The sequence below is a fragment of the Amblyomma maculatum genome, chromosome 8, assembly GCF_055883805.1.
Source record: "Amblyomma maculatum isolate TAMU_Amacu chromosome 8, ASM5588380v1, whole genome shotgun sequence".
NCBI lineage: Eukaryota > Metazoa > Arthropoda > Arachnida > Ixodida > Ixodidae > Amblyomma > Amblyomma maculatum.
In genome coordinates this window covers 94,149,621-94,173,726 of record NC_139351.1, presented here as the reverse complement: position 1 = coordinate 94,173,726, position 24,106 = coordinate 94,149,621, and the positions used below count along the sequence as shown (strand labels likewise).

The 24,106-nt window shown below is 49.0% G+C and overlaps 1 pseudogene; it reads right to left on the bottom strand.

Annotated features, from left to right (window-relative positions):
• LOC146181843 (uncharacterized) overlaps nucleotides 1–1,312 on the bottom strand; it is a 28,805-nt pseudogene extending 27,493 nt beyond the window's left edge.
• Nucleotides 1,313–24,106: the final 22,794 nt, after the last annotated feature.

Sequence of the window (24,106 nt, the reverse complement as noted above, 5' to 3'; positions counted from 1 at the left end):
TGCGCGAAGTTTCCCCGCATGGATCCGCCTGTTTAATTTATCCTTTACCGGTGCCCTATATAGTGCATCAGAAAGTCCCATTTCTGGGTGTTCTAAGAAAATGTTTGAGTGTGCATTTTCCAGTTAATGATATGATGCTTGACAACTATAGGAAAACTGCGTAACTTCGCTGAGGTTACAAACGGCCCGTAATATTGGACATATTTGATCTGCTAATGTTTTTACGTAGTCTAAGTAAATGCTGTGGCACGAATGCAATAATTATTGTCGATCGACCTGAAAATTTCACAACCCTTGCATGCTTTGGGGTTTTGCCTTTGTAGCCAACAAAATATATTTAATGCCAAAAAGACTGATTTATTCATTGATTGATTGAACACTTCATTGATGCACTGCCGGTATCCTTGTATTTGACGACAACCGTGCTTGCATACCACGCTGCTTTCGTGACGGGAATATAGCTCTCACCCTGAGGTCCCGAGGCGTGAGCAGCTGAACAGGGGCACCACCTCGGCGACGGAGAGGCGCAGGAAGCGTTCGTCGGCCACCACCTCATCGAATCGTGATGCGACTAGCCGCAGCGCCGCCTGCCGGTCGCGAGCATTGTTGCCCTTGTTGGCCGTGCGGTACCAGACTAGCAGGCGTTCCATCTTGGACCCGATCAGAGTTATCTGCCGACAGCAAGTGCAGAGGGAGTACAGAGGCGAATAGGATTCGCTTGTTTAAACGAATCATATAAAATATTCAACATGTCCATCGCTTGAACGTCCGTGGTCAGCATATATGCTTAGTTTGGTTGACGCCTGGTAGGCACTGTGTAGACAGGGGTAGGGTATTCATCTAGGCGTCTCAGTTTGGGAGGGATGGCAGTTAGAGACTAAAATGGGGTCGACAAACACAGAGCTTACAGCGAATAATATATATGTTATCTAATTAGAATACTCAGAACCGCCACTCGAACACGGAATGATTCACCGGAACCATAGTCACACACATAGGAACACACACTGTACAAAGAGTCCGTCACTGAACGATCATCTCTAGTAATTGCTTCCAACTATTCATATCCATACAGCAAACGCCCTATGAAGAAAGAGTGGTACTCAGTCACTCGGGGACATTCGGTGACAACATCGCGATAAGGAGTTCCGTTTGATATTTTCCTGACCTTAATAATAGAGACTGCCCTTGAAGTATCTGAACTGCTTACCCGCTTGATTTCTTTGATGGCTCGGTGGACTCCGAGCAGCATGGAAGCTTCGTAGATGTCCAACGCCATGTACGGATCGGCATCCAGGAAGCCAGTCTCCATGAAGAGCACGAGAGCCTCGAACACTTCGGGTTTCACGTCTTGCAGCTCCAACTATGGGACCAGAGCAACCATCTGCTGAGCGGAAGCTATCATGCTTGCAAAGGAGTGCTGAATGCACTAGATTAACCAGACGCAAGAGTGGAATGGTGACCGACGTCGTTCATGTAGGAAGAACCAGAATTACGAACTGCGAGGGCTTAATTAGTTTAAGAATAACTGTATGGAAGCCACCTCTAGATGGGAATAAGTGAATTCGGACACTTAAACGTTGCAGAGGTTCTCAAATACATATTAAAAATTTGTATTATTTTGTTGTATTATTGTATTATTATATAGTATTATTCTATTGTATTATTGCATTATTTTTATTATATTAAAAATATTAAAAAATCCTATGTATTGTACAAAAATATCTTGCCACTCGGTCTCATGTGCTGTCATGGTGAAGTCTGGATTAAATGGTTTAATGTTCAACATGGCTGTGGGGTTCCTATGGCGGTCCTTAAGCATATATATAGCTCTCGATTTTACAATACCTTAGTGTTAAAGATGTGGTAGCCATACAGTTCACTATTCGGCCGCAAAAGAATCAATGTGGCCCCGAATATTTGATCACAGGTGCGCGTTTAAATGCTTAGAAAGCAGAGAAAATATAAGAGGGCATACACAGCCAAGCATAAGGTGAGGTCATTTCTTGCTGTTATGCAAGAAAAACGGCTGTACCAGCGTGAAATGCCTTCATTGTGTCTAAGACAGCTCAGCACAACTCCTGACTGATGATGAAAGTATTGATTCTCACCGGTATCTTCAACGCTTCTTGTGGAAGCTTGTGGAAGCATTTCGCGAAGTAGCAGCTATGCTTCTTGAGCAGTTCCAGGTCAACTTCAAAAATCCTGCCGGCCACACGGACGGTCACAGTTCCACCTGAATGTTATCCAGTGCAAATGTAACATATTCTTATAGGTCACAAGCACTAATTTATGCGGTGGACCCGTTTAGCTCAATATTGCGACGAAGAAGCGCGTTAGAGATTCTTGCTGATATTCTTTACTACCCCAAAGAGCATAGCCGTCAACTGCATCTTAGGAATATTGGTTACAACATAAGCATCATGGCAGCAGACAGTAAAAAAAAAACGAATCAACGACGACTTTTGTTTCATTAATAATAGATTTGCTCAACATTAACTTCAGTTTTATCGCCTTCATGACCTTCAAGAATATTCTGCAGTAAGCCCCAGCTTGGACGCTTTCCAATCGCCTTAAAGCCTTGAAACAAATGCTCTAAGTATATGCCAAAATTGGCCTTTCTTTTACAAATTTCTGCTGTTGCAAGACTCCTAAGAGCGCTGTAATAACCCAACACAAACCTTCTGTTAACACAGTGATATGCAATATGCTTGCATCTTTCCAACCTTTTCTTCCACAAGTTGATTTTAGAACAGCATATCCGTGACGAAGTAGACGTCCGTCATGTTACTACTGGCCTCGAAACAAAGCCAAGGGCTCTACCAACAGGTTAATGCGCTTCCATGTCACGTAGGTATACGTACCCGGGGTCTGAGATCTTCCCTGTAAAAGATACAAAGAACAACGTATCAAGAGTGTTAAACATATCCTAAAATTGTGCTTCTTTTCTAGAAATGTTTTCAAAAGACAACAATATACCGGCTATTTGAATACTAAAATGATGGTGATGACGATGATGGCCATAGCCTTTTTTCCCTGCTCATGTGCGCTTCTTGTGGTCCAGGTGGTCCATAAATCCTCATAATTTCGCATATTCTCCGCAAGATTGCGCCCTGGTCAGGTTTGGTTTGATTTACAAAGTTTAACGTCCAAAAACGGCTGATACTGTGAGAGACGCCATGGTAGAGAACTCCGGATGCAGTATGCAGTGCGGTACTTTGTTGTCATTTTGCAGCTCTGAAAACTCGATAATTTAAACTGAAACGATGCAAGCGAACGGGTTTTGCATCACTCTTGTTCTATTCCGGCGCCATTTAGGAAGCCCTGCCAGTTGTCGTGATGCCTAAATTCCTAAGACTACCTGGACTGGGCTGGATCACGGACGCGTCATGAATGGTACTCACCGACATGACGCGCTTCGTAGAGTCTGCCGCAAATGATGCGGAAAAGGCCAACGCTGACGGTGGCTTAGAAGCAAAGGTAATGTTGTGAGACTGAGGGTGAACACGTCAGACCGTGAATCAGAGTTGCTTGGCTGTTTCCACGTGCGCCCTCGGCCTCGAGCATGTGCCTCCTCGACCACTCTTCTTCCTCTTCCTCGTCACTGTTCGTCTGGTGGTACTTAAAATAGATGGTATTAAACTGAATTTACTAGGTTCAAGTAATGAAAACTACCTGGGGACCAGCAAGGCTCCTTAAGCGGGGTACCTTTCTACAAAACTTCATTTCTTTTTCAAGCATCACGGTTGCTTAGAGATGTAATTCAAATTCGCGCACAGAACAAGACAAAAGAGGAGGATACAACATACGTGCTACTACCAACTGTCGTTCTGTTGAACGCGGAGAGATCCACAAGGAAAACGAAGCACATAAGCCTAAAAGATAGAGAGAGAACGTTTATTTGTCCAATAGAGTGACTATCCCGCTCTTCGGGGATTAGAGCCGGAAGGTGGGACAGTCGCCTTTGTTGCAGGCCGGTAGTTCTTGGACTCCGGCCACCACATACAATTAGAGCAGGTGGAGGCAAGCAATGCCGAAGAAGATTCGATCTGTCTTGATAGGCACAGATAGGCGCTCGTGTTGTCTGCTGCTCACTGCGCTAATTTCCATGATGCTGATCGAGAACCAACTAGGGAAATGAAGCGGCGCACCAATATGCTCGAGGATTCGTTGTAGGCCGCCGGGAGGTGCGTTACCCCTCGCGAGAGAGACCCCACGCACAAAAGAATTACGAATTGGTATAAAAACAACAGACTGAAATATCCAGAACCCCACTCTATCCTCAACAAATCACCACAAACACTACTCAGAAAACTTCAGAAAAATACGGGCTTTATTCCACATAAATTAGCACAATGGAATCCAGGAGAATACAGCCCCTCATGTTCCCTCTGCGATGATCAGAGGGCAGATCTAGAGCATATCATGTTTAAATGTGAAACCCTGCAACCGCCGAAGGGCCTGCAGATTACCAATTCGGAACAGTGGGAAGCCGCATTGCTTAGCTCTGATCCAGGCCGGCAACATGCCATCACGGCTTGGGCCAAGGAGGTCGTCGAGCGCCATCGAGCGACGACCACCCCTTGGGTGGGTTGAGGAGAAGCGTCCTCTCACGAAGAAACAATATTTCAATTTCTTCTCAATAAAGTTTCCACCTCCTCCTAGGCCAACTTTAAGCCTTGTTGCTTAGAGGGCCTCACAACATGTGCTTTCTTATGTGACCGAATACAGGAACTGCTTCCACAGGATGCAGCTCTCATGTAGGTCAGGCTTGGCGAAGTTTTCAGGTTTATGACGTTTATGACGACACCGGTTATGAGGAACGTCTATAGGGGGCGGGGGGGGGGGGAGGTCTCGGAGGAAGAACAACTAAACGGCTAAATTGGGACCAAAGGAGCCTGGCTTCTGCTTAGGCACCTCATATCCCACGCTCACCATCTTCTACATTGACACTTTGTTCCCCAAGCCAATGTTTGCTAATTAGCGTTTCTTAATTCATGAATTTTAACAAAAGAAAAAATTGCACAGACTACCAGGCGACTCTCAACAGTTCTTGTGCAGTTTCTATTGATTTTGACTAACCGTATTTTTAAAACCTTTTGTTGCATTTAGCTGGGACACCTTGTATATATCATGTGTTGCCCGAAAGAATAAATGACACGACGGGCTGGCGCCATATCATATTTTCCTCTAATAACGTTCGGCAAAAAAAAGTTGCTGAAAGGGCCCAGCTAGCATGGATAGAGTTTTGCATCGAGAAGATGAATCCATGTTCACGCATTGTAGCGTGTTTGAACATCGTTTGGCGACGTTACTAAAGCACGCATTGTTGAATCAAAACCCGACTGCCACGCGCTCGCCTGCAACGCGCACGCGTGATGCCTGCCGAGGGGCCAAAGTTCATTAGCGATAACGCAAAAGCAGCAGCGTCAGTCGTAACCCACATCACGCGTTTCTTCCGCCATTCCACCAGAAACGAACTGGGAGAAGCAAACAGAAAACAAAAGCGCACACACGCCGCAACGAAGAGAGTTTGTATTAGCACAGAGGGAAGAATAAATACTGCCGCGTAGTACAGCGCGTGCGACAACCACCGCTTAATAACCCGCTCGTCTACACGTGCCGTGTGATTCAAAACACCGTGCAAACATACGTTCTTACTTCGCGCCACACGCACGTCGACAAAACCGGACCCCAGGGGTCGCCACCTTACCCGCTTGTATATGCCAACACGCACGTTGGGTATATAGTGCGAAACAGGCGGCGGCACGCGCGGAAGGCGCATGGCGCGAAAAAAAAATAATAGTGGTTTATGGACCTCGAGGAATCATTTGAATGGTGACGACGGGATGCGCGAAATAGCACCAGAAGCAAGCGAGGGAGGGCGCTAGGGTTGAAAGTGCGTACTTTGCGTTTCCACACGTGTTTTGTCATTTTGTTGCCGTTTGTTTTGCAGCATCGTGGCAGGTCATGCCAGGCGATGATTAGGGAGTATTTCTCGGCGTCTGTGTTGACCTTTCACCCTCGTTTCATCGCGGAAGATTTGCGTGCCGCAAAGAAACGGCCGTTGGTCACGCTATACGTACCTCCGCGACCGCTTAGTTACCGTGGGGTGTTTATTCTATAAGCACCAAAACAACTCGTTCTACACAACTCTGTGGTAGAGTCTCGTTGCCACAAATCTTCCAATATTTATTTGTTGTTTATTAGGGTCCAGAGGTTAAAGCTGATTGCAGACAATCGCAGTTGTGGTCCGATCGTAATGGTTAGAATTTGTACTGACGTTTTAAGTGAAAGCTTGACTACACTAGGTAGAGCCGGCATTTGCGTGGGCTTCGTTTTGACCTTCACATGATATTTAAAATGTGACAAATACTGTGTCTTTCCTTTCCTACGAACGAAACATATTGTCAGCGAGAGAATGTTGCTATGCGGTTTAGGTGCACCCCTCAGAAAAATGTGCCAGATACTATGCCTCCAGCTTCCTTTATATGAACCAACACAATGTTAGCCTGGGCTAGCTATTGCCGTTTAAGGAGCCACAGGACAAAATGCGGTTATAATATGCTGTGTCGTCCTATCCCCAAAACACCCGGCCGTTTGAAGTGCAACCTTGTGGACCACCTTGGTGTCGCACAAGATCATGACCTTGACCTTTGACCTTTCGGTCACCTTTGAAACTTTGACCTTTCAAGGTTGGAGCTGCGGAGAGAATGGAAGGGGTTGAAGAACGTGAATAATCAGTGGGTGACGTCACGCCACCCCATTGCGCGATGGAAACAGCTATAACGACAACCGATGGGCATAAGAAAGAGGAACAACCGTGCTTCCACACAGAGCCAGCCATGGACGCCAGTGGCGTTGTTGTTGTAGCTGTAGGAAGAAGAAAATGCACGGGCCTGCTACTGGCTCTGCAGCTGTCACCTCCGCTGATTGAGTGACTGATTTATAGGAAGGGAAAGGTGCGGTAATAACAATAATAATTTCACTTGTTTTCTGTTGACACCTGAACCACGCCGTAAGGGAAGGGAAGGTGGGAGGGAAAGTGGAAAGAGAGAAAGAGGAGCCGTAGTGGAGGGCTACAGAGTAATTTTGACCCCCTGGAGACCTTTAACGTGCGCTGACATCTCACAGCACACGGACGCCTCTTCGTTTCGCCTCCACCGAAACGCAGCCGCCGCGGTCGGAATCGGACCCGGATACTCCGGCACAGTAATCGGGCGTCTTACCACTGCACCACCGCAGCGGGGCTGTGCGTGCCATAACTGTTCCCGAAGAACACAAGAGGGAAGATAAAGAGTGAGAAATAGAGACAGCCGACGTGACAGCGCCCACCACCCTTTTACTGGTACAAGTCTTTAGCGACGAGGTGCTATCATGAGGCACCCTGGTAAACATGAAATAACGATCGGGAAGGCGCTTCAGAACTATCCAGTGCTTGTAAACACTACAAAACAAGGACAAACGAAGTCATCGACCTTGTCAACTGTTCCGTGATTCAGCAGACGGTGGTCGTTTCTCGTTTGATTTTGATTTTTATTGTGAAAGCAATACTACTTTCACTTTTCAGCCCTTCGCGTAGCGAGGCGGTAGCTACCATTGACCTTTAGCGTGACCTTTGGCGCGCCGCCAAGCACAGCTGCGCAAAAACAGGGGCCCCAACTCGCGCCGTCAACTCGCGAGGCTGTAGCTACCAAACGCGGCCTAACTCCCGCTCCCTCCGTGAGGGAGCGCTACAGCCGGAGTGACGCCATCCCATCTGCCGCAAAAACAGGGGCCCCAACTCGCGCCGTCAACTCGCGAGGCTGTAGCTACCAAACGCGGCCTAACTCCCGCTCCCTCCGTGAGGGAGCGCTACAGTAGGAGGGACGTCATCCCATCTGCCGCAAAAACAGGGGCCCCAACTCGCGCCGTCAACTCGCGAGGCGGTAGCTACCAACCGCGGCCTAACTCCCGCTCCCTCCGTGAGGGAGCGCTACAGCCGGAGTGACGTCATCCCATCTGCCGCAAAAACAGGGCCCCCAACTCGCGCCGTGAACTCGCGAGGCGGTAGCTACCAACCGCGGCCTAACTCCCGCTCCTACCGCAGCTACTGCCGGGGGTGCAACGTTGGATACTATAGGAGGTGGCCTAGCAGCAAGTGGAACCAACGCAGTCTCCAGGGATGCTTTCATTTCTGCTGGCGTAAAGAATGCCGTTGCAGCCGGTGCCGGAGCGGCAGTTGCACATTCTGCCTTAACCTCACCCACAACCAAGTATATCGTTGTGGCAACGGCACTCCTTGCCTCGCTACTAGTTATACATAGAATAACCAGGTGGCACCCCGCAATAAACAATAGTTGAACCATAAGCCGTGGCCAGAGTGAATCATCGCATAACCATAAGCATAACCACAAGCACCACTACCAGCTACACCACCAGCTGAAGATTTTACTGAAGAATTTTACTACTACCAGCTGAACCTAGGCGTAGCCCACGGTGTAAGCGTAGCCATAGCTATAGCTTTCGCAATTACCAGGCTTAACCAAGCTACGCCACTGCCAATGTTTTTACTTAATTTTTTAACCCTCCAGCTGGTGCCCCACTCATCCACCCATATTTCAGTTTAAGCTATCCGAAGCTTGATCCATTCGCGTCCCAAACAGAATGCTCAGCGGCATGGGCCAGTGAGCGAGTACGGCTTCCGAGCTTTGCCACTATGCGGCGATATTCCCGCTCAAAGTTTGAAATGGGTATTTCGTCCCACTAAACCGCAGCCTCCCTCGCCATCTCTCCGATGCCACTAGATGCTGAGTGCTGGTTCACAACATCATTAACAGATGGCGCTACGATGACGCAAAGTACGCAGACGTGCGCGGTTAGTAGCGGCTCGCGGTGCGAGCAGAAGGGACTTCGATCTGTCCGCACTAGGGCCCGAGCCAGATCGTATTGCAGCGAGCTGGAGGCGAAGTCAAATACGAAAGAAAGAAATCGGGCTTTCGAAGGGGTAGGTAATGCTCTGAGAAGGACAGATGTACGTAAGTTGGAGGGAGTGGTAAACCAACCGTAACAGATGGCTGCAGGGGTAATAAATCAAGACGAACTACCGGTTATTATCCTCCGTCGCGCTGTCAGTTACCGCAATATCATTTTTCACGCTAATTCCTGTTTTGGTAGGTTATCTGTTTTGTACGAAAAAGAAAGCATTGGAAATAGTAACGCGCATGCTGTTTGTCGATTTCTCTTGTGTACAGAAATAATTTGTCACTTTTTCGACACCTAAGTTTCATTAGCTTAGCTGAGCATCGCTAAATCAATTGACATGAGATATACTTAGGGCTGCAAAACCGGCCCCCCCCCCCCCCCACCCCCCTTCACTCGCATCTTTGGAAAGGAAACTGTCCTCTTATGCTCCATTGGCATGGAAGTAGGGTGCTAAAAAGGTCGAAGTGGGCAGATTCTTGGTCATCATTTTTATAGCCAATAATGCATGAGTAAGTTCATTAAATTTCTTCTGAAATTCAATGCATTAGCCAGCTGAAGTCGTTTCCTAAAACGCACGCGAAGTGTTCTGGCTGGGACAAAAAAAATAGAGAATCTATTAAACGTCTCTTAAGAAGAAAACGGCGAAAGGCTACCCCTCCTCTTCTATCATTCGCCTCTCATCGTTTGCCTCTTATCGGCGTTCGTTGCAGTGTTATACATAATTACAATTGGTTTACAGCAAAAGAAAGCAGCGAGTTTGGACAGTACATTATTGCAGATGGCAGATGGCAGATACGCTAGACAAGGAGAACACACCTCGCGGAATCTCACGAACAAATCCAACGCCTTCTATACTCTGTTTCATACATCAGGTGCAACGCAGCGAAAGCTACTCAAGTAGTCCGCAAGAAAAAAAGAAAGGAAGCGTATCACTACGCGCTCGTTTTGTGGCCGAATGGTTCCTGCAGAAACGGGCTCTATTCTGAGCATACACGTTTGCAATAACTTGCTTCGCGTGCCTAGATATCTTCGCAGTGCGGATCTTATAGAGAAAATGCGCACCGAAGAACCATTTTCTCAATAAGAGATGCGCAGCGCGGAGGGCACAGCCAGCGCCATCTAGTGGCACAGCAGGCAAGGTTGCGGGGCAGCGAAAACGCGACACCAACGGAAACGGCATAAAAAACATACAAATTCACCAAATCTGATCCTTTCATTCCCAAAAAAGGTGCTCTTTATAAAGTTTATAGCAAATGTAAGATGTAATAAGCTTGCAGACAAAATAACTACTATTTCCTCTCGTCAAGAGCAGGCACTATATTTTATCGCGGATGCGGAGAGCGCGAATAAGAGCTGTAGCTTTGGCAGTGTTGCACTTGATGTATGAAACGGAGTATAAGTCGTTGACAGATCTGGCGCACAACTCTTGCGCACGGGATATTTCGTTCCATGAGCCTAGAAAGGCCTTTTCCTTAAAAACTGCAGCCACCACCAATAGGCGTTGAAATGCAAGAGTGTAAACGGTTCAGGGGTTAAGACACTCTGATACTGAAACTGAGCATCCCGGGTTCGATCCTGACCACGGCGGCCGCGATTCAATGGAGGCGAAAGGTAAAGGCGTCCGTGTGCTGTGCAATGTCAGTGCACGTTAAAGTTGCTGTTGTGGCTGTAGGAAGAATGAAAAGAAAATGCGCGGGCCTGCTACTGGCTCTGTAGCTGAGCCACCTCCGTTGCCTCGTGCGGACAGAAGAGAAAATAGAGAAGAAAGGAAAAAGAACAGGGAGAGAAAGACGCGCGCCGCAACAACAGCCGTCGCCCATCACCGAAGCAGTGGCGGGTGCAATGACGGCCTACAACAGATAAAAAATCTGTGGCTGGCTAGCCCCCGCCGCAAGCGGCGTTGACCTACCGTCCCAGTCCCGGAGGGCCAGGAACCGCCACGCATCACCATCTCCTCCTCCGAGCTCTGCACGTTAAAGATTCCCAGGTGACAAATTATTCAGCAGCACTCCACTTCGGCGCCTCTTTTTCTCTCTCATATTCGACTTTCGTTGCGGGGCGGTTTAAGAGTCCACCGAGAAGTGCGACAGATACATGCGCCTTTCCTTTCCTCCTCCTCTAATGGTTTCAATGACCAGAGTTTGTAGGTACGACTCCCTCAAACATTTTAAAGCTCGACTCAACTAGCAATTCTGCGTGCATTAACCCAACGAACCATTGCGGTCGCCTTTCGATGGAGGCGAGGCGAAAAGTAAGGCGCCCTTGTGCTGTGCAGTCAAAACCCCGCAGAACCAGGAGCAGCTATCCTTACCTGCCTCATTCTTTTGAGGAATCGTCACAGATACCTATTTCCAAACAAAGCTTGGTTGGTTGGTTGGTGCATAGGAAGGGAAAGGCGCAGTATCTGTCACACTTGCTCTGTGGACACCTGAACCGCGCCGTAAGGGAAGGGATGAAGGTGGGAGTGAAAGTGGATAGAGAGAAAGGGGGGCCGTAGTGGAGGGCTACGGAGTAATTTAGACCACCTGGGGATCTTTAACGTGCGCTGAGATCGCACAGCACACGGACGCCACTTCGTTTCGCCTCCATCGAAACGCAGCCGCCGAGGCCGGGATACAAAGCTTGGCCATATATTCAGGTGTTGTGAAGCCTTTGCAAAGGTGAAAAGCGAACGATGCACAGAAAGAAAAAAAAACGTCACGGAGATAACCTGTGTTACACGCCACAGACGACAGAGAAAGAATATATTTAATTATGCTCAAACTGAAACATGGATTAGAAGCGAATTTGCATCTATGGGCTGGGTATGCGTTGACAACCCTTCCCTTTCAGGCGCTTACACCTGCCACCTACCTCAAGCTGCCCCTCTTCATGCTGAACTCCTCGCGATTTGGGGCGCCTTGTCAGGAGTGCCTTGCACCGGAACTGCTTCAATACGTATTCTTACTGATTCCTATGAAGCTTACAAGGAAATCGCTACTCCGGGTTCACAAGATGCAACAGCTACGGCCATACAGCGTCTCCTTAAACACCACCAACTCGCGACCAGAACTGTCGCTATTCACTGGACCCCAGGTCACTCGGACGATTCAGGGGGCGATGCGGCGGCACACGCCGCGGCTGCCTTGGCAGGTGGGATGTCCACATTTACTTCCCCACCCCCCTTGATTAATCCTTACTCGACTTTGGGCGGGCAACTCACCTCTTCTCTTGGCCGTATGCATTATACTCGGACCAGCCTTCGTAGCCTCTGTCAGCATCGCATGCAGGTGGCCACACCAGGCCCACCTTTTACGAGAAAAACCCACCTCACCCGAAGTCAAGAAGTCTTTTTGAATAAGCTCGTTGCCCATGCGGCTTACACGCCACGTATTATGGCCCGCTGGCGTCAGTATACAGAGAAAATGATTACGTACCCCTACTGTACAACTCTAACTCGCGGCGGCATATCTCATCTACTCTGGGATTGCCCTGCTTTTTCTACTGGACGCTCCGAGATCAAACCCTATCGCCTGAACTACCGTTCCCTTCTAAAAACTGATGCTAACACACAGATGATATTTGCCAAGTATGGCTCGCTTAGTGGCCTGATTAGAGCAATGTGATTTGAGTGACGACCTAAACATTGAAGATTCTGTTTACTCCCATTTATCCCCATCCATGGCCATGAGCCTTCCCATTCAATAAAGGACATTCAATCAATCAAACTAAGCATAAAAACAATCAGCTGCTGAAAGCATTTTCTGTCCCGGATACTTATAATGGACCTGTGGAATGCTTTGAGTAGTTCCGAAACATAGTGCAAACCGCGCCGCGTCCAGGAATTGGTAACCATTTTGTCGACTGGAATGTAACGTAACTACGCCTACCTACGAGTAATATTCGGGTGCAATTACTAAAGTAGTGAAGATGCAACTACATGCATGATTGCGAAAGAGTTTTCACAACAGGACTAGTACAAGCACCGATCTAAAAAAATGGCAATGCGGGCGCTACAATTGATTTCTATGACTGTAATTACTGAGCATGTGAATGAGGTCTACTTTGGTGTATAAGATTTAATCATCTGTCATTAAGTTTCTTATTGTAATTCCTTTTGAGCTTTTGTTCTGTAGGTATTCATGAACACGGAATAGCTATTAATATGTGATTGTTGCTAGTATCGCACCTTTCGTTGTCCTCCCATGTATGTACTACAGTGCGTGTGTGTGTATATACAAGTACCTATGTGTGTGGAAGACAATAAATTCCCTCTACTGTATCCTGGTTTGATGCAAGTAGCATAGATGTGCAGGCGAAACCTGCTGCTGGTTTAGAATGTAAATACAGTGTATGTTGCACATTATGTATGTTTTATGTGAATGGAAGTCAATAAACCTCTCTGTGCAGGTTATCTGGTGTGGAAAGTTAGCAGATAACGCTCGAAGTTGGCGAAATGTGCGACTGCGCAGCGCCTTCATTTCCAAACCACCTTGTTGATTTCCAAAAAATAACCTTTTTATTCTCAGGAAATACATTAATAATTTTATCGAATCGTTTCTTATTTTTAGATATACTGAAGGAGCAGAATTCCCTATTTTATGGACGTTTGGGCTGCCCATGTTGAATTCCTTTCGTGCTACAGCGCTGCCTAAGTATATATGCACGCTGCACAATGGATCATGAGCAAAATACTCGGAACAAAGTTATGATAGAAAAAGGTGTTGCGTTACGTGCAGTGCTGTGTGAAATTTGTTCCTCTTCGAATGTTCGAATTTCGTGCTCTTTAACGCCACTTTGAGAGAAAGAGGGGCCACATTCAAAAACTCGGGAGTAATGTCGGCCATCTGGGATTGTTTTAACGTACGCTGACATCGCATAGTGCACGGACAAGTTTGCCTTTCGTGTTTATCTAAGCGCAACTGCCGCGGCCGGCTTCGAACCCTGCAGGGTACCCCGGATCAGGTCTTGACCACAACCTCCGCGACGGGTGTGCTAGTCTCTCAATACGGAAAATTCACTGAATGAAAAGGCGTTTTTAAGGCGCTACCACGCCTGCTCCTAAGGCGAGGCTTAAGCGTCCTTCTATGTTTTTACTTTGCTTTTATTTTCTCATGAACAAAGGGAGTCAAACTTATGTACAGTATATATGTATTTCAGGATTTTCAATTTCGCTGCATCTTTAATGTAATCAAGGATAACAGCTTTTTACGTTGGAATGCATGAAAGGAAATTGATGCATTATACAAAACTATGTTTTGGACATTTTGAGTTTTGTATCAAACAAGATCCATTCCGCGTACATCTAGGTAGTTTTTCTAGTATATATCATGAGCGCAAAAACATTTCAGAAGCGATTTTTCTTGCGCTTATTCGTGATGATTTATGCTCCTTATTTGTGCAGTGTGTATAATTTAAGTTACATTGTCATTCAACACTGTATCATTTTAGGAATGGACTTCTTGAAGTATTGTGGTGATACCGTGGACTGCCGAAGTCAAGAGGTTCATTTTGACGGCTCGCATCTGCCGACTCTTTTTGAAAGTGGTCGTAATGAAGACACAGTCTTTAGTATTACCGAAGACACAGTAGTTCCACCTTTGTCTGCCATGTTCGTCCCCGTGTCCGCTCCACTTCTTGACCAGGTTTCATTTCAGGCCGTGGTGCACCCAGTTCACTCAGCATGCCTGAAGAAAAATGTTGTTATCCCTCACTGTATGATCTCCGTGCATCACGGTAGTGCCTCGTTATGGACAATCAATCCATCGTCCGAGCACGCAGTTTTACCAACGGGATTGAAGCTTGTCTCCTGTGGACCCGATGCGCCCCACGTCGTCGCTTTGGTCACAGATGCTACGAGTGCCACCGTACCTGCCTGCTGATGAAACTTTGATCTTCCGTATGATCAGCGCCGATCTCAGCTCACCTCAACGCCGTACTCTTGTGGATATTTTTCTACCCTTTTCGCCTATGTTTGACTTTTCTCAAACAGATGGACCGACCTCTTGCCCTGCACATCGGACCCATTATACCATCGACACTGGTTCGGCTCGTCCCATTCGTCAAAAGCCATATCGCGTGTCCCCATCTGAACGCAAAGTCATTCATGAGCAAGTGGAGGACATGCTACGGAAGAAGGTGATACAGGAGCATCTAGCACCCCTGTTATTCTTGCACGCAAGAAAGACGGTTCGTGGCGATTCTGCGTCAATTACCGGCGTCTAAATTTTGTTACGAAAAAGGACGTCTATCCTCTTCCTCGCATAGGCGATGCCCTCGACTGCCTCTCTGGTGCTTCACATTTTTCTTGTCTTGATCTCAGACCTGGCTACTGGCAAATTCCAATGGACCCTGCGGATAAGAAAAAAACAGCCTTCGTAATGCCAGATGGCCTTTATGAGTTTAATGTTATGCCATTCGGGCTGTGTAATGTGCCAGCCACATTTGAACGCTTTATGGACACAGTTTTGCGCGGCTTAAAATGGGACATTTGTCTTTTTTGCTATGTGGACGATGTCGTCATATTTGGGAAATACTTCCAAGAACACAATGACCGTCTAGTACGCGTCTTGAATTCTCTGCGCAACGCCGCCCTAATTCTAAACTAGAAAAGGTGCCGCTTTGGAGAGCGCCAAGCTCTTATGCTAGGACACCTAGGAAATGGTGATGGTGTAATGCCGGATCCCCAGAAAACTGCCGCTGTTGAGTCTTTTAAACCACCGCAGACAGTGAAGGAGTTGCGCAGTGCCGCTTTGGAGAGCGCCAAGCTCTGGTGCTAGGACACCTAGGAAATGGTGATGGTGTAATGCCGGATCCCCAGAAAACTGCCGCTGTTGAGTCTTTTAAACCACCGCAGACAGTGAAGGAGTTGCGCAGTTTTCTAGGGTTGTGGTCTTATTTTAGACGCTTTATACATCACTTTGCTGACGTCGCTTACCCATTGACGTGCCTTCTCAACAAAAACTCCACTTTCGACTGGACACCAGACTGCGACGCGTCATTTCGTCAACTGAAGTTTCTTTTAATATCGAAACCCATCCTACGTCACTTCGATCCTGCTGCAGTGACAGAAGTTCACACGGACGCTAGTGGAATCGGTCTCGGGCCAGTCCTTGTCCAACGGCCCGATGAACGAGAGCATGTTATCGCGTACGCAAGTCGTATACCCTGAGCAAGCCGGAGCGAAACTACACAGTCACCGAACAGGAATGCCTGGCTGTAGTTTTTGCTGTGCAGCGTTTCCGTTCATATTTGTACGGATCGTCGTTTACTATCGTAACTGACCATCATTCACTCTGTTGGCTGCGGAACCTTCGAGACCCATGTGGTCGCCTCGCACGCTGGGCCCTCCGGTTACAGGAATATGAATTTACCGTGGTGTACAAGAGCGGGAGGCGTCATGCAGACGCAGATTGTCTTTCTAGGATGCCAATGGCCACGACTGGACCTGACAGCGACGATTTCGACAATTATATATCGACCCTCGAGCCAGCGTTCCCCGACACGAATGTTTTCAAAACGGAACAGCAAAATGATAGCAGTCTGCAGCCTCTCTTTGCCGCCGCCCAAGCCAGCGTACCTACAAGCCGTTTTTGTGTACGGGATGGCCTCCTATGGAAAAAGAATTATTCGCCTGTCGGCCAGCGATACCTACTCGTATTTCCCAAGACGCTGTGCACGGACGTATTGCGTGTTATGCATGATGATCCAACTTCTGGGCATTTGGGATCGGTTCGAACACTCCATCGTACTCAAGAAAGATTTTACTGGCCCAGAATGTGCTCGACGATTGAACAACACGTTGCCAGTTGCAAGCAATGTCAACGCCCCAAACGTCCAACTGCAACTCCATCTGCACCCTGTGAAGACCCCGACAGCTCCGTTTGATCAAGTAGGCATTGACCTCGTAGGTCGGTTTCCGAAGTCCGTGGATGGAAATCGCTGGATTGTAATCTGCGTGGACTATCTCACACGTTACTGTGAAACCGCCGCTCTTACATCTGCTACGGCGCGTCAGGTGTCGCTTTTCTTGCTGCACTCAGTCATCTTACAACACGGGCCGCCACGAATTGTCATCACTGATCGGGGCCGGCAATTCACTGCTGATGTTGTTGAAGAGCTCATGCGTTTATGCGCCGTAACTTTCCGACACTCGATGCCATACCATCCCCATACAAATGGCTTGACTGAGCGCGTCAACAGAACGCTTATCAACATGCTAGCCATGTATGTGGACGCAGGGCATAAGAACTGGGACACCATACTACCCTTCATCACGTATGCGTTTAATACCGCCACGCATGAGACGACTAGGTACAGTCCACTTTTCCTGTTCTATACCAGACCGCCACGCTACTCCCTCGATACTATCTTGCCCTTCACAAGCCGTGAAGACCCCTGCCTGGCTGAGACCCTCTGTCTCGCCGAAGAAGCTCGGAGAATCGCCCGATTACGGTCTGGTGCTTCACAAGAACGTTCTAAAGTTCGATACGATGCCAGTCACCAGCGGGTTACGTACTCTGTAGGTGATTTAGTCTGGCTGTGGCGTCCAATTCGGCGATGTGGCCTACATCAAAAACTCTTGGCCCACTATGACGGCCCATATGTGGTTGTCAAACGCATCAGTGATTTAACTTATGCAATAGCCCGACTGACAGCATCGGGTCGTCGGTCTGCCAAAACCGAACTATGTCATGTTGCCCGCTTGAAGCCGTGTCAGCCTCGCACGACTCACGAACACCCCTGAGGGCTTAGGCTGAGTAGGGGGGAAATGTCACGCCACTGACGACGAAGAAGAATTGTGCTGGTCTGGGCGAAGAAGAGGAGTAAGCGTTGGTGCCTGGAGGCTAGTAGGCTTCACCTTATCCCACTGCCATATTACTGTAAATAAACACCCCTTTTCTATTTCACCGTAGCAATATCGTCAAGAGCAGTCAATGTTTCTCCGGAATGTAGTGATGCATTTCCACGACATGAGGTATGTTATGTGCATAGTCCCCTGATCTTAACCGTGTACGTTTTCAGGTTTGGTCATTTGTCAAAACACATGTCAACGTATAATGTCTAATAAAACATTTTCTAAGAAAACACACTGCTTTAATGATTGCAAGGAAGCTACAGAAGCGCAGTGTTCGCGAAAGGGGCGGAAGCTTTTAATGGCTCGTGACTTGCCTGTGTGTCCATTCGTTCGTGCGTCCGCGAGAAGTGTCCCTCTTATTCGCGAAATTCCGCGGGATATCGCAAGACTGTGACGTCATGCTCAGATGTGACGTCACATCTGGTCAAGTACAATAATCGGAACTGACGTCATCATGCCGTCGCGTCTGGTGATGACCAATGACATCATCAGGTGACGCATACTACAGTGCCTAGAAAGTATTGGCTAGCATGACTAAACATGCGAAGCTGAGTCCTCCGAGAGTCCGTGCTGGGCGTTTCATTTGGCGCTTCCTTGAACGCTACACCACAGCATACAGAGGTAGACGCAGTACAGGAGGAGGAGAAATACATTTAATATTGGATTAACCTTTAAGGAAGGGTGGCTAATCCTGGCCCTGATGGGGCTGGGACAGGTAGGTCACTGCCGCTTGCGGCGGGGGCTAGCCTGCCACCGATTTTTGTTTGTTGTAGGCCGTCATTGCACCCGCCACTGCTTCGGTGGTGGACGACGGCTGTTGTTGCGGCACGCGTGTTTCTCTCCCTCTTCTTTTTCTTTCTTCTGTATTTTCTCTTCTGTCCGCATGAGGCAGCGGAGGGTGTTCAGCTAGTAGCAGGCCCGTGCATTTTCTTTTCCTTCTTCCTACAGCCACAACAACAACAACAACACATCAACACTTTAGGGGTTGGTCCTCACAAGCACTTGTATAGCAGGCATCAGTGGCGTTTCAGTTTGATCCTCAAGGCTAGAGCCTCTGTTGTGTATGCGTGAATTTTAGTGTGTCATATGTAAATAGCCTATGTAAATAGCATTTGAGTTATTTTTGTCGATTTTGTTCTAGTGAAAAGCAATGCGTCAAGACCAGGCAATAAAGAAAAAAAGGTTTCTGTTTGGTTTACAGGAAAGAAAAGACTCAGTATCTGTCACAATCCTCCATGGACACCTGATCGAGCCGCAAGGAAAAGAAGGAAGGTGAGAGGAAATAAGAAAAAAAAGAAAGAGGAGTCGTAGTGGAGGGCTACGGACCATCGCGCTATAAAGGCGTTCGCTTAATCGCACTTTAGTGGTTCAAAGTGCCCCCTTGAGAGAGGGAGAGAAATAACATTTATTGGCACCCGTCAAAAGGTTGGCGAGGATCCAAGGCGCAGCTCTGTCCCAGCCTTGTCCTCCCCCTCAGCCGTCGACCTAGATCTCTTGGATCTGAGCAGCGGCCAGGGCGAGACGGATGACTTCACTTTGCCCTTTTTCGTCCTGTTGGAGAAGTTGTGCCTGCCAGGACTAATCTGTTCTGTCAGGTTCTCCAAATCTAGGGCACTTCCATATCATGTGGATCATGTCCGCTATGCCATCGCAACGTTTGCACCTTTGGCTAAAAATTTCCGGGTGCCACTTGCTGTAAAGCTGGGGGTTCGGGAATACTCCAGTTTGTAGCTTACGTCACGTAGCCTCCTCTTCTTTGATGAGTTGCTTACACGCTTTTGGAAATATTGATCTGCCTAATTTGTAATAATTTAGGATATCTTGGTAAGTATTAAGGTCATCATCGAACTGTAGGGGCTCCACATCGCGCAAGGGGTACGGGGTTGCGCATAAGACGTCACTGGGATCCCGGAATCATCTAATCCTCGGGCCAGTACGTGCGCTTTCTCGTTCCCCCTCGACCCCTGATGCGCCGGTGTCCAAATGAGGGCGACCTGCTCTGCCGCTGGTGGACCACTGGCCAACACTCTTGCTGCTATGGCCGAAATGCGGCCCGCGTCAAGGTTTCTAGTCGCTGATTTGGTGTCTGTAACTATAACTTCAACCTGTTGTTGGGTTAGAGCTAGCGCAATGGCCACCTCATCCGCCTCCGTTGCGGTCGAGTGTGCGTTGTTTTATTTCATGCGCTCTTTGTAGGCACGAGTAACGTAGGCTAATGAGGATTGTAAAGATAGCTTGGGAAGTACCCTGTTCAGAAATTTTACGCGTAGCGTATACAGGTCGTTCGGTTGAAAACGCATTACCGTCGCCGGAACCAATTAATAAAACAATTAGGTGTGGTTTAACTTCGGTTAAACCTGGTGAGATGCGGTAGGTTCACGTGGCTACGCTTTGTTTGTTTCTCGGCTTGTTTAACTATAGTTGTTGCATTTTTGGACTTTGCCAGGCGTAGCCAAGACTTCTCACCAGGTTTGACCGAAGCTCCCCGTTTCAAATACGAGCGCATTCGCCATTAACACTGCTTTTGTAACGAGTTGTCTCGTGAATTGCAACATTACCTGATTTCACACGATTATGGTGCCTGTCGGCGTCCGCTTTGAGAAGCCAGGGAAGGAAAGCGACAGGGAAGAGGAAGCTACTAGCGGCGATGAGTGCAGGCTATGCCCAATAGCTGGTTCCAGGTGCAGCAAGCACATCTCCTCGTCACTGTTATATTTGAATGTGCAACCCACAGGCCAACGACAGGCGCCTATTACCTTATTCGAATTTGCATTCGCCTCTGCTCTGTGGAGGGAAAGGCACCGGTAGTTTATGAGCGCTTGCTGACACGAGCTTTTTCGCCTTCCTCAATGAAGTATGTTGGCTTGTCGCGTTAGAAAAAAAAATCAGCCGTTTTTGTAAAGCAAAAAGGAGTGAGTGATACCCGGTGCCTAAGAGTCCGAAGAGATAACCAACCCTGGTAATACAGAAACTTTCTAGCGGGTATGATATTAATTGACGCACCGAGTCTGTCAGTATTCGGTGGTACGTGCAACCGAAATTTACTAATGGTGCTGCGAGATGTTCATGTGGAACGACTTAGGCACAAAGTATGCGCAGTGCACACCGCCGAAGCTGGCGTTGAAACATTTCTGATGGCACAGGTCTCAGTCGTCCTGTGAATTCTTTCTAGCTTTTAAACCGATAATCCTACTTTCGCGAGGCCTTTGCTTGGGTCTGTTTTCTTTTCAACGAAAGAGAGGGAGAGACAAAACTAAGTAAGAAAACATACTCTGATATTTCAAGCTTGCCGAGGGTTCTTCCGTCTATACAGATGGAAAAGAAAAGCATATCAAGGTATTGCGCCCAAATAGCGGAGGCAAGCGTTGCCCTCGAGTCATGCAGAGCAGCCCGATACCGTCCAACAATGGGGACAAAAGGGTAGGCGGGAACAAGAAATGCGCGGTAGGGGTTGGTGTATGGAGAGGGGCGGTAAGGTGAGCTGGAGGGACATCGCTTCACCGGCAGTGCATTCGCCACTCGACGTAATGTGATTCTGATGGCGTTGCCGTTGGGGCTGCCAAGAGCGCGCGCGCAAAGAAAGAAAGGGGAGGGGCAAGAAGAAGGGGGGATCAGGAAGGCACGAGGAGGGATGGCGAGAACGGAAGACGTCGTCGACCACGCGGTCGTCGCCGTCGTCGATCGAGGGGTGGCGCTGCGGGCGGCCACCGGCGAAGCGGCATTTCCGGAGGTCCCGCTTGGTTCCCGCCCGAGACAGCCGCCATTAGACGCCACGACCGCCGTCACCGCGGAAGACCACGCTTTTGCCTGCGCGCATCAAACCGAGAGAGAGAGGGAAGAAAAGAAGAGAAGGAGGGTCGAATGCGAACGTGTCTGTGTGTGCATGTGTTTGTGCTCCCGGCAGAAAAGAGATGCCACGCTCACGGCGCACGACGCGCCGGTCGCCTAATAGCGGCGACGATGGGGCGGCCGCGTGGCCCGCATTAGGCCGATTGCCGCCGCTGTGCCCGCGGCGCGCGTATACACGTAAATATACGCCACTGCAGAGCGCGTCGCACTTGGCCCCATGATTTCGTGTTCCCGGAACAGTTGAGTGCAGCATTGCTCAAGGTAGGGGGTCCCCCTGGAACCGCTAGCTCAGTCTTTACAGCGTAGCCGCCACATACCTCTGCTGTGTCAAAGCTCCTTTCTTATTCGTCATCCGTAATCAAATTGGACAGGCGCTGCCAATCGCTGAGTGAGTACCGTTAAGCCACGGCGGCGGCGCTAATCGGACAGCGGGAGACGGACAAGTTGAAACGCACAACTCGTTTCATTTCGACACACGTAAAACACATTCGATCGTCGCTGGCGTCGCAACAGGATTGGATCAGATCCCGACCGCGAGGGCTTTCCGCGGCGCAGCACGCAACTGATGGGACGGAGCTATTCGTCTTGACGACTCGCGACGTCGCTGCTGCGCGCCGCGGCAACGCGAGCGGTCGGAGACGTACGACCCTGCCGTCGCGTGGGCGGCGATGGCAGCGGAGCTGGTCGGGGGCAAGGACAATGACTGCGGTGGCCCACCAGAGAGTGCGCGTGCCGCGCCTTCGGGCTCGGCGCGCCCTCAACTCGCACGCTTTTTCTTTTTTCGCGGGACCGAAGGACGATGTCTGCTGTTGCTGCGGTGACGACGACCTGTCGCTCGGTTAGGACGCCTCGGCGCTCCACTTAGATGCTGACGTTACAGGAACACCCCCCTTCATTCCTTGAAGCCGAACACAGACACACAGTGTACAGAATTCGCAGCTGCTATTATTTCTCGAGACTTGTCATTGTGTCCTGACGGGAGCAGGCGGGGCGTGATGCAGCCACAGCAGGAAGACACAAAGGAAATGAGTCTGCTCACAACTGTCATGCCCGTGACCTCAGCGGCATCATCATGGGGGGTAAAGACGCTGTGTTGCCCCCAGTGCGCGTATACCCGAAATGCGAAAGACGATTCTGAAGACTCAGTGGTGACACATGGCAGCTGGGGCAAAAGGAGCACGATATGCTCCTTCGGTAGCTTCAAAGCAATCTCTTAAGGGAACGAGCGCGCCTGTATCGGAAGCATAAGAAAGGGGATTGAGTGTTTATGTTCTTCGACGTGCTTGAAGACAGCGCAAGCACTTCTCTCCCCGATACCCAGACCAGTTTTCCTCATCATGCAGACTCTGCGGCAAACCAGGACACTTTCTATACATCCTCCTTACATGCCTCACCTTTCCTCATCCCCCATCACCGAACGTCGCAGGGAGTCTCGTGAAAAGCACTTTAAGTCAAGGCCAACGGAAGATTATCTCCAGTGCTATGAGGAGGATTGCTCTTTAAGGACTTTCTTTTGCCTTGTGCCTCCCATGTAGTAAGTGAGCACCCAAGTGCCATGCCGGGGGCTTCGCCCCCACTGTTTGTTCAATGGCAGTAAAATGTTTCTACCACCACCATCCCGGGTTCTAAAAAGTATCGCACTGGGTGTTGTCGTCCGCCTCTGGCTTCACAGAGTGAGCCATTAACTGAGCTATTCCTATAGCAATGCCATGGGAGCATTCCGGTAGGTTGAGTCTTGCTTCGCGTCCTTCTGTCATGCGCAATGGCAGCGCGATCAGAGCGGGCGCCTTCTAGCAGTCTAGTTACAAAGCTTTGATCCTGTCGCATGCGCCAAAAAAATCGAAGGGAAGCGACAAAACATCACCAGCTACAGGGAAAGCTGCAAGAAATGAACAAAGCACAGCTGACACGCATATGTGCGGCTCTCACTCATGTATACTGCGTACAAGAAGCGGCGGCATATAGCCATCGCTGCTGGAGCCGCGCTAGGCCCGAAAGTCTGGGCCGATGCCCCGTAAGCGGCTCAGGGGAGCGAGCCGCTCCTCATCCGCAGTCGAAACACGCGCTGCTGACAGACGCCAATGGGCTGGAAAGTGCAGCTTCACGCGCGTGCGCGCACCCCGTCGGTCAGCTTTTATAGGCGCGCTCGCTGGTGATAGCCGGCAGCCGCATCAGCATCGCCAATGCCTCGACAGCACCCGCGTGCAAGCGAGATCGGCTGCGCAGTGACGGCTTTGTGCCCTGAAGTTGCCGGCGTGTAGTGCAATGCTTTAATACCCTCGTCATATTGGTTTATCGAACGATGGTGCACGATGTAATGACAGCAGCAGTTCCTGAAATCAACATCGTGGTTTCGTTGAGATGATGCTCTGTGAAGTGACTGCATACGAAGGAGTCAGTTTGCTCGATGATTACACCTGTAAACTTCGATACGCTGACAATACGGCCGTGTCCACA